General features: G+C 37.6%; 1 pseudogene; it reads left to right on the top strand.

Moving 5' to 3' along the window:
• The first annotated feature begins 4,171 nt into the window (after positions 1–4,171).
• On the top strand, positions 4,172–4,842 carry LOC121482670 (annotated as a pseudogene).
• Positions 4,843–11,792: the final 6,950 nt, after the last annotated feature.

Consider the following 11,792-nt stretch of genomic DNA (forward strand, 5'->3'; position numbering starts at 1 on the left):
CAAAAGTTAACTCATATGTCATCAGCTTGGAACTCAGAGCACGTTTTCCCCACTGAGACAGAGTAGTTACATTCCAAAGGCAGCTCACCAACACCTATTTAGGTCACCATTCTATCACTAATAATACTAAAATCCCTAGGAACATTTTTAAAAGTATGTTTATTGGAAGATAGGTTTTGAGTCCACATTTGGATTCTAAAAACACAGGCACTGTTAGATGGCATTACTGCTTCAAGAAAAAGTCTGCCATAAGGATTTGTGTAATCACCCTCATGCCCTCATGAGTCTATGGGGAAATCTCCACAAGATGTAAGAGTGGGGATTGGGGATCTTCTCTACAGACAACAAAAGTAATAACTTGCTTCTGTGTGGGGGTCATGCGCAATTTAGAGGGCTACCAATCTCTCTTCATTTCTCTTTATATTGTTGCTGGTGTTGGATGACTTGCTAACACAATACCTGTGGCCATTCATTTCACAAACATTTACTAAATGGCTATTGTATGTTAGAGATACAAATCGAAGTAAGTAGTTTTCTGCCTTTGATAGACTCACATTAGAGATGGAGAGTAAATAAGCACAGGGAATTGCTATAGATACTGTGATCCATATTTGTACAGTTTACAGAGACACCTTAATGGGCAGTCAGGAAATATTTAATAGAAGAGATGACACCTTTAGTAAAGTCTTGAGAGAGGAGTAGCTTTTCAGTTGGATCAAGAAGGACAGTTTTAATGGACACAATATGAACAAGTACAGAGGTACAAATTCTTAATGGGCAGTCAGGAAATATTTAATAGAAGAGATGACACCTTTAGTAAAGTCTTGAGAGGGGAGTAGCTTTCCAGTTGGATCAAGAAGGACAGTTTTAGTGGACACAATATGAACTGGAATTCTTAATGGGCAGTCAGGAAATATTTAATAGAAGAGATGACACCTTTAGTAAAGTCTTGAGAGAGGAGTAGCTTTCCAGTTGGATAAAGAAGGACAGTTTTAGTGGACACAATATGAACAAGTACATAGGTACAAAACCCAGCTTGGTATACTTTCAGATACTGCCAACAATTTAATTCCCACAGCAGAAAGTGTGGGAAGTGTTTTGGCAATATATAAAACTTGAGAAGAAAGCAGTAGACCAGATTATGAGACTGCTATGATATATTAAGGAGCCAGCACTTTATTTACTCTACAGGTCAACAAACTATGGCCTGAAGGGCCAAATCCAGCTCTTGGCTTATACGGCCCATGAGTTAAGGTTGGTTTTTAAGTTGTTAAGTGATGTAAGAAAAACAACAACAACTGAGAAGCCTATTCTACAAAGACTGTTGTGTCGCCTGCAAAGCCTAAAATGTTTACTATCTGGCCCTTTAGAGTAAAATATTTTGCTGAGCTCTGCTATAGATGGTGGGTAACCATTAAAGATTTTTGAGCAGATCAGCCACGTGTTCAGAATTGTTTTTAAAAGCTCACTTTTACAACAAATGTATAAGATTGATTGAAGAGGTATAAGACTGAATGTAGGATCAATTGGGAGGTGTTAATAATCTAAGACCTAATGCAGAACTGAACTAAGGATTTAGCAATAAAGATTTGGAAGAAACTTGTGTCATTAGAATACCCCTTTTTCATTTTTACATACAATTTCATTTACATTCAATGTGTATTTTCTCAGAAGTAAGATCTTTAGCACAGATATAATTAAGGGCCTCAAGGGTTGGATGAGCTCATCCTGAACATCATACTTCTTTTCAACATTCAATGAGCACATAGAGATATGGAGAGAGGAGGGTCCAGAGTCATAGTTATGTTTTATTCACATATGACCATATGACCTCTCCCTTCTCTGACCAGTATAACTGCATGGCATATGAAATTGCACTTTGTTCAAACAAAACATATTTTAAGATAATAAATGTCCTCTAGCTCCTTTCATGATTTCTGAAGTTCACTCATCACCTGTTACTCCTTTAGACATACTGTTGCATTTCATGCATCATGAATAGTACCACTATGAACCTTAGAAATTTTTTTCTAAAAAATGTTGTTATTCAACATAGTACTGGAAGTCCTAGCCACAGCAATCAGACAACAAGAGGAAATAAAAAGTAGGGGCGACTAGGTGACTCAGTCACTTGAGCACTGACTCTTGATTTTGGCTCAGGTCATGGTCTTGGGGTTGTAAGATTGAATTCCATGTTGGGCTCTGTGCTGGATGTGGAGCCTGCTTAGGATACTCTCTCCCTCTTCCTCTGCCCCTCCTCTGCCCCACTCACACACATGCTCTCTCTCTCCCTAGAAAAACAAAAAAGAAAGAAAAAAGAAAAGAAAAGAAATAAACGACATCCAAATCAGTAAGGAAGAAGTAAAATTTCACTATTTGCAGATGACATAATACTCTATATAGAAAATCTGAAAGACTCCACCAAAAACTGCTAGAACTGATAAACAAATTCAGCAATGTCACAGGATATAAAATCAATCTGCAGAAATCTGTTGTATTTCTATACAGTAATAATGAAGCAGTAGAAAGAGAAATTAAGAAAACAATCTCATTTACAATTGCACCAAAAATAATAAGGTAAGTAGGAATAAGCCTAACCAAAGAGGTAAAAGACATGTACTCTAAAAACTATAAAACTGATAAAAGAAATTGAAGATGACACAATGGCAAGATATTCCATGCTCATGGATTGGAATAACAAATATTGTTAAACTGTCTGCCCAAAGCAATCTACATATTATTGCAATCCTATCAAAATACTAATGGCATTTTGCACAGAGCTAGAACAAACAACCCTAAAATTTGTATGGAACCAGAGAAAACCCTGAAGAGCCAAAAGAATGTTGAAAGAGAAAACCAAAACTGGAAGCATCACAATTATGGACTTCAAATTATAATACAAAGCTGTAGTAATCAAAATAGCATGGTACTGGAACAAAAATAGGCACATGACTCAATAGAACAGTAAAGAAAATCCACAAATAAACCCACAATTATATGGCCAATTAATCTTTGACAAAGCAGGAAAGAATATCCAATGGGAGAAAGACAGTCTTTTCAACAAATGGTGTTGTGACGGGCACTGAGGTGGGCACTTGACGGGATGAGCACTGGGTGTTATTCTATATGTTGGCAAATTGAACACCAATAAAAAATAAATTTATATTAAAAAAACTACAAAGATATATCACCTCACACATGCCAGAAGGGCTAAAATCAAAAACACAAGAAACAACAGGTGTTGGAGAGGATGTGGCGAAAAGGGAATCCTCTTGCACTGTTGGTAGTAATGTGAACTGGTGCAGCCACTGTGGAAAACAGTATGGAGTTTCCTCAAAAAGTTAAAGATAGAACTATGCTATGATACAGCAATTGCACTACTAGGTATTTACCCAAAGAATACAAAAATACCAATTAAAAGGGATACATACACCCCTATGTTTATAGCAGCATTGTTTACAATGGCTAAGATATGGAAGCAGCCCACGTGTCCACTGATAGATGAATGGACAAAGAAGATGTGATACACACACACACACGCACACACACACACACACACACAGGAATATTATTTAGCCATAAAAAGTGAAATTTTGCCTTTTGCAACAATGAGGATGGGTCTAGGGTGTGCTAAGCAAAATAAGTTAGTCATAGAAAAGACAAATTCCATATGATTTCACTCATGTGGAATTTAAGAAACCAAACATATAGTATTAGTTTGTCCTTCTCTGATTGACTTATTTCACTCAGCATAATACCCTCCAGTTCCATCCATGAACTAGGGGTGGTGGAATGGGCGAGGCGTGGGGGTGAATGGGTGACAGGCACTGAAGGGGGCACTTGACGGGATGAGCACTGGGTGTTATTCTGTATGTTGGCAAATTGAACACCATTAAAAAATAAATTTATTATTAAAAAAAAGAAACCAAACAAATAAGCAAAGGGGAAATAAGAGAGAGAGAGGCAAACCAAGAAACAGACTTAACTATGGAGAATAAACTGATGGTTATCAGAGGGAAGGTGGGAGGGGATGGGTGAAATAGGTAATGGGGATTAAGGAGTGTACTTGTCCTGATGAGTACTGGGCAATTAAAATTAAAACTTAAAAAAATATGTATTATTGTTTTCCTGCTGGCCTTTCTCACTCCGATGAGGCCTGTAAGCAGTAGCCATGGCACTCAGCCTAAATTGCATAATATTGAAGCCCCACTTCCACAAGGACTAGCAGTGGCATGGCCACATGGTTCAATCCACCAGCAGAGAAGATCCACAGACCAAGGCCTGCAAGCCAAGGCACACCACATGGCCTGGAGTGCTCACATCCAGATCCATCCATCCCATCCTGAAGTGCCCCACAGCAAGGTATCACACCAAAGTGCAAGCTGGCAGGGGCTTCAGTATGGAAGTTATGGGTGGCTGGACTCCACAAGAAGGTGGCATGGACTATTGGAATTTCAGTGAATCCAAGAAGGCAGAACAAGTCCACAAAGTTCCTGCAGGCCAATGTGAAGTGGCTGAAGGAGTACAGCTCCAAGCCCATTCTATTCCCGAGGAAGCCCTTGGCCCCCAAGAAGGCAGACAGCTCTGCTGAAGAACTAAAACTGGTTACCCAGTTGATGACCAGTCATGCCCATATGGAATGTCTATAAGAAGGAGAAAGAGTCATTACAGAGGAGGAGAGGAACTTCAAGGCATTTGCCAGTATTCACATGGCCTATTCCAATGCCCAGCTCTTTGACATCGGCACAAAGGGCCAAAGAAGCTGCAGAATGGGATGTTGAGAAGAAAAATAAAGTGCCATTGGCAACTTGTGATAAAATACTTATGTATCTATATATGTAATGTCAGGGACTTCCAGTTTCTAAGTTTTTTCTTTTCTCATATATCATTCATTCTCTTTTTTTTAATCATATTGCTGATGTCCTTCTTATTCTATCTACTATAGAAACCCACAGATATAATCATTTTATAATATATCAATATGTAAAATCAGTATGTTATAAACCTTAAATATAGACAAGGTTACATGTCAATTATATTTCAATAAAGCTGGAGGGGAAGGAAACCTACAAATAAATGTTTGCTCAGCTCATGCAAAAAAAGTCCTAGAATAATAGTATCTAAATTTTGTTCAAGCTATTTTCACAAATATTATCTCATTTAAGCTTCACAACAACGTGAAGTCACTTTACAGATGACAAATTCAAGGATCTGGAAGCTGATTTTCCCAAGTTTGCATAGCTAACAAGTGGTAGAAGTGGAGCTAAAACCATCTCTGACCTGAAAGAGTATAGGTTTTCCACTGTGCCACATGCATACCAGAAGCAGATTTAGATTTTCTCGACATCTTTTTAATGATGGTCACTCACACTTGAGCTGTGAAATCTGTTGCTGAGTCACTCTTTCATTTTCTACTTGCTTTTGTGTGCCCTTGTGTTAGCCCATATCCATTCCTGCATTACAGCTCCATAAAGGACTCTCATAACTGATATCAAGTCACCTTAACCTATCTGTCTATAATCTCTCAAACACATGACAACTGTCTTCCCTCCCTGCACATGAGGAAATGTCAGTAGTCCTGCTTGTTTTTGCTTCTTCCCTATATCACCCAGACTCTCCATCTATTGCAGACATTTGCCATTTGATCTTTGGTTTTCTCTATTTCTGTTCTAATCTCTTTATTCGTTTTCTCTGATCTCCATTAGTTTGTTCTAAAATTGAAAATATCTATTTTTCTCTTCAAAGCATTTGGTTTCATTTCTTTCCTTGAGAGCTTTCTTCAAATTATTTTTTCATCTGTACCAATCCTCTCTGACAGCTTGAAATGAAAGCTGGGCTTCTCTCCCCTTGACCATTCCTCATCATTTTCAATCCTTTTCCTTACTTATAGGAATTTGTTCATCTCCCATTACCTCTGCCAAATTTCCAAGCTTTTAAAAAATTAATTTCAGCTATTACCATCGCATGATCAGAAAAAGTGCTATCTTTCATTTTATATGTTGGACCACTGCTCTCTCTTGCAATATAAATCCTGTCAACCCTACTGGATCACTTCCCTTTTATGTAAGCATACTGCAAAGTGTTAGCATACGCTTCCAAATAATCTTTCAAGTCTACATTTTTGCACACAATTTTCTAAGTATTCAGCTTCATTGGTCAATTTCCATTTATCTCTGGCCTTATTCCCTTTTCTGAGATGTAATTGAAATGTCCCTATACTCCAAAACCACTCTACTTTATGAAGAATGAAGAAAGGATGCCGCATCCTTAATTTACAAATCCAAGCTGTTCTTCTCCTTAATTAACATCCTTCATCATGTCTTCCAATCCAGATATCCTATCTTTTAAACATTTACATGATGACATTTTACCAAAAATCCTCCATTGTAGTCTCTTTCTCCCCTTCAACAATAGGAAAACTCAAACAAAGCCATGTCATATGAATAATGGACAAGTACTGTAAGCAAGCAACAGTATGCTGTAGAGATAGAGATAGAGAAATCAGATATATTATTTGTGGGTAAGAAAAACATGGATTATTTATATGACAGATGAATTTAAGGTAGTTTTGGAAGCATAAATAAGATTTTATTAAGCAAAATATGGTGTGGGAAATGATCATATTCCAAATGGCAAGAAAAAATGCACCAAAGTGTAAATGCTTGTCATAGGGTGCATTTTCAGAATGGCTAACTACCATTGGCTGAAAGATAGTCTGCAAGTGTTGTAAATAAAGAAAGATAAGGTTGGGGCATGTTGTAGAGCATACTGTTAATCTAAGAAGTTCAGTTTTATTAAAAAGAATAAACCATTGTAAGTTTTTAAAATAGCGGTAACATAACAGACCCTCAAATCTTTATTGAAAGGGTGAATGAACGAACCAAAGATAAATCCAAAAGTTTTATTTGGGTGACTGGGAAGACAGCAAAACTCTTAAGAAAAAAAAAAAAGGAAAGATAGAAGAGGATCTGTTGGCTTTGGTCAAAGGGCTCAGTTTTGGATATAATTGAACATAAGGTGCTTGAAAGCCATCCGTATCTAGCTAGTCATCAAATACATGGAGATGCAGGGCTGAGAGTTGGACATAGAGATAAAAATTGAAAGTCTACCACATAGAAAGGATAGTTAAAATTGTAAATAGTGAGTGAAATCACTAAGCCCAAAATCAGAGAAAAAATCAGAAGGAGTATCCATGTGGAATAGGGAGAGAAAGAAGTAAGTTAAAGAAAAAAGGTATCCTGTGAGAATTAGAAGAAGAATACAAAATTTGAAATATTATTGAAGCCAAAGAAATAAAGGATTTAAAGGAAGAGGATGTTTACCAATGCTGAGTGTTTCCAAGATATAGAAGAGGATGGGTTCTAAGGAGCATTAAGTTTGACAATTAGAAAGTCATCACAGATCTTCAAATGAGATGTTTCAGTAGACTACAAGGTACAGAAGCTAGAAGGTAAGTGTGAGAAAGTAGAAGCAGCAATTGTTTTTTTTTTTTTTTAGAATTATAACCTTATTTATTTATTTAATAAATTAAATTTTTTTGGTGTTCAATTTACCAACATACAGAATAACACCCAGTGCTCATCCCGTCAAGTGTCCCCCTCAGTGCCCGTCACCCATTCCCCCCCACTCCCCGCCCTCCTCCCCTTTCACCACCCCTAGTTCGTTTCCCAGAGTTAGGAGTCTTTATGTTCTGTCTCCTTTCTGATATTTCCCAGACATTTCTTCTCCCTTCCCTTATATTCCCTTTCACTATTATTTATATTCCCCAAATGAATGAGAACATACACTGTTTGTCCTTTTCCGATTGACTTACTTCACTCAGCATTATACCCTCCAGTTCCATCCATGTTGAAGCAAATGGTGGGTATTTGTCGTTTCTAATGGCTGAGTAATATTCCATTGTATACATAGACCACATCTTCTTTATCCATTCATCTTTCGAAGGACACCGAGGCTCCTTCCACAGTTTGGCTATTGTGGACATTGCTAGAAGCAACAATTGTAGACTACTCTTTAGTTAATTCTGGTGATAAAGGGAAAGTAAGAAATAAGCTCGTGAATTTATCAGGAATAAGGGATGAATGTTCTTAGAACTGTTGAATCCTCTGTATGCTGGTTGGCATAAGGAAAGGAGTTTGGTACAAAGTAGAATATACACATGCAGACACACATATGCGTACATAACACACATATACATACATGTGTATATGTATACATAAGTGCACGTGTGTGTGTGTGTGTATTTAGAGAGAGAGAGAGAGAGGGAGAGAGAGAGAGAAAGGCAAAGAGAGTGGGAGGCCAAGAGGGAAGGAAAGGAAATAGAAGGAGGAAGGGGGATAAAAATATAAGGTAAAGATTGTAGCATTACTACTGAAGCAAGATCCTGAAAAATCAAGAAGAGTTGGAATCAGCTAAACATGTACATGCAGTAATTAGCTCTGACAGGAAGGCAGGTGGGAGCTTCTTCCTCAGAGGCAGGAAAAATGGATAGGTTCAGATATAGGAAAGAGTTAAAGTTAAGGGAGAAAAAGAAACAAATAACCATTCCTCTAATCAATCTGAATTTCTATTACCCAGTACTCTCTTACTTCTGTGTCTTGGACTCCATCTTCAGGAAACCTGCAGTATTTATTTTCTTAAGTGTGTGTCCCTCCTCTCCTGCTCTGCGGATGTTTTATGTAGCAAACCAACATTGTCTTTTTCTTGCATTAACTACTAGTTTACTCCTACTATTTTTTGTGGCCCTTCTACTTTTACTATTTTCCTTTACTCCTTTCTCTATCCTTACCTAACATCCATTTTTATTCTGTCCCTCAACATAAACACATGATCCACACATATTAGTTCCTGAATCTCTAATTCCCTTTCATAGACCTTTCCTGATTAGTGAAGATTATAGCTAGTGATTGCCACATTTTCAAAAGGTTGAACTATGATAGAAAGTGAATGCCAGAGAAAGGACAGCATAGTAGAAAAAAAAACCTTGAACATATTTATAGAATAAGAGTCAGTAGAAAATGAAGTGAGGTATTAAAAACAAAACAAAGTAAATGGTTTGATTCTAGAGCAAATGGAAGAAAATGAAACTCAAAGCACAGGTAGAAGGATTTTTCTTAGGCATAATGAGGATATTTTTCCACTGAGGCAAAGGGAAGGAGTCAGTGATGGGTCAAATACGTACATGTTAGTAGGAAGAAGGGAAAGACTTTTATTCTCTGGAATAGTGAGGAGGTCAATTACTGAAAGTGAAGGTAGAAGTTATATAGTAAAAGATGGGAGGGGGTCTCAGGGAAGTTCCAACAAGTTATTGTGGGAAACGAGAAGAGAGTACTCTAGGAAAATATCAGATTATCACATAACATAGAGGGTCAAAGACAGCTTGATAGCCATAAAAATTTAGAAGCACAAAATCCATATAGTTGTAATATCTCATCTTACCATACTTAGCAGCCTATTTGTAGGAAACAATGGCCTGAATAAGGCCTAAGTGTAGAAAGAGTTAAATTAATTCAGGTGAAATTAAGACAGTGATGCATTCCAATGTCTCAAAAGAGTACATTCTGCCTGAAAAACTATAGGAGTTTGTTATGGCTGAAAGCATAGTATATGAGGCTGGAAAAGTTTATCAGGAACCTAATTATTGGTGTTCTCAATCCCTTTGGCAATGGGTATTCATTGAAGTGTTTTGAGCATGAGAATGACTTCTTTTGAAAATATCACTAGGGAATATTTGTGGAAGGTAGAATAGGAGGAGATATTGGAGGCAGAGAGGCTACTTAAGTTATTACAATAGTATAGATGAGAGATGAGAGGACACACACAGAGCTGGGCACAGAGAAAAGGAAATGAATTAGAGAGACCTACAGAAACGTTTGGTTGAGGATGAGTTTGAGAAACTTTGGTAGCTAAATGTGATTTTAGTTTATTTGAATTGCTGTATTTCTTCCTACAGATCCTTATTACTCTATTCTATAGCTGATAAGTGATCCTTCTGGTAAAAGCCAAGAGAAAAAAGATTAGAAGTAAATGCATCTAGAGCAGCCCTGGTGGCTCAGCAGTTTGGCGCTGCCTTCAGTCCAGGGCCTGATCCTGGAGACCTGGGATTGAGTCCCGCGTCGGGCTCCCTGCGTGGAGCCTGCTTCTCCCTCTGCCTGTGTCTCTGCCTCTCTCTGTGTGTCTTTCATGAATAAATAAATAAAATATTTAAAAAAGAAATAAATGCATCTAAAACTCATAGACTGTTCTTAAAACTTGAATAATCTAACAGAAAGAGTATAGGCTTTGGAATAAGAGAGTCCTGGGTTCTAAACCCATGTCCACCACTTAATATCTGCATGGATTGGCATAGTTAACTTCACTGAGCTTTAATTTCTTCTGCATGAAAAGAGGAACATACCTATTTTTCAGAGCCATTGTTGGGTTTAAGTGCAACATTGAAAACATGTATAGGAGATAGGTAGTTTGAACACTTCCTGGGTATGTAGTAAATGCTCAATAAGTGGTAGCTAGTTCTATTTCCATTGTTTTGTTGCTAATAGCATCTTTGCTATTATCTCAGTGTTCATGTAGCTCTTTTGCCAGGTTCTGCTACCCTCCTCCAGGGCTTGTTTTATAGTTTTATAGCCTGCTTCTGTCTTTGCACTGAAGTCATACCATGCCATACTGTAGACAGATGACTCCCCAAATATTGCTAAATAAGCCACTGTGTTTTAAGTACACTATGTGCTTTAGGTCACATGGTGTGGAGGACCTTCCTTGCTTCTTATCCCACCACTGAGCCAACTGGTACTAGATTTATACCAATGGCAGAGGCTGTCCTTCAAATCAGATTGCATTTGCCTGGCAAATAAAATCATTCCATACATAAATGGCTTCTCAAATCATGTTACCATGATTACCATGGTTACCACACTGTATACAAATAAACCTTATATATCATCCTATGTCATACATGAGTGTGTTATATGCATATTTTTCCAGGCATGCTTCACATACAACCATCTTAAAAAGTACCAATAGAAGAAGCCTCACCAATACCATCATGTAAGGAGCTCCTCCAAAAGCAAAATCTTAGTAGCCAAGACCCCTCAAACTGCATGGTCATCTATCACTGAAATAATATCTACCTAATAGGTGGCTGCCTTCAGAGACTGCCCTTCACATAATCTTTGATATGTACCTCTAATTACACCCTGTGAATGACAGAATCTTGCCACATAGTGGCTCTCCTCAGGTTATACACATACAGACATAATCAAAATAGCTTCCTTTTTTCTTCTAAATGAGTCTGCTATGGTTTCTTCAACAGAAGTAGCGTGTTTGGAGTTCTTTCCTAAGGAATCCACTGAGATGTCGCTCTAAAGGATGATTTATTTTCCAAAACTAAGGTTCAAATTTAAATGATAACCTGAGTAAGAGGTACAAAACAGTTTATGCATGAATGGAAGTCAAAATGTGGGATTTTCCAAAATTTTCCTTCAGTATCATCCCTAAGGCCTTCAATTAAGAAGACCTCTGATAAGACCTTATTAGGTGCTCTTAACAATGTTTCTGTTAGGCAGATATTTTAGAATATTCCTTTGCCCAAGCTGGAAGTGGGCTCAATAGCATTCTCCATGCTCATATTTTCTTTATTGTACTGTGAAACCACTTGCAATCTCCCCAAATTGGGGCAAAATGGGGATGTGAGAGGAGGGGATAAAAGTGGTCTATTAATTATTGGTCCTACCCTCATCTCACTCTCAAATATTCTTAAGGCCAACCTCAGAGGAAAAAAAGTCCATGTGATGGAA

Source organism: Vulpes lagopus, chromosome X (assembly GCF_018345385.1).
Source record: "Vulpes lagopus strain Blue_001 chromosome X, ASM1834538v1, whole genome shotgun sequence".
Lineage (NCBI taxonomy): Eukaryota > Metazoa > Chordata > Mammalia > Carnivora > Canidae > Vulpes > Vulpes lagopus.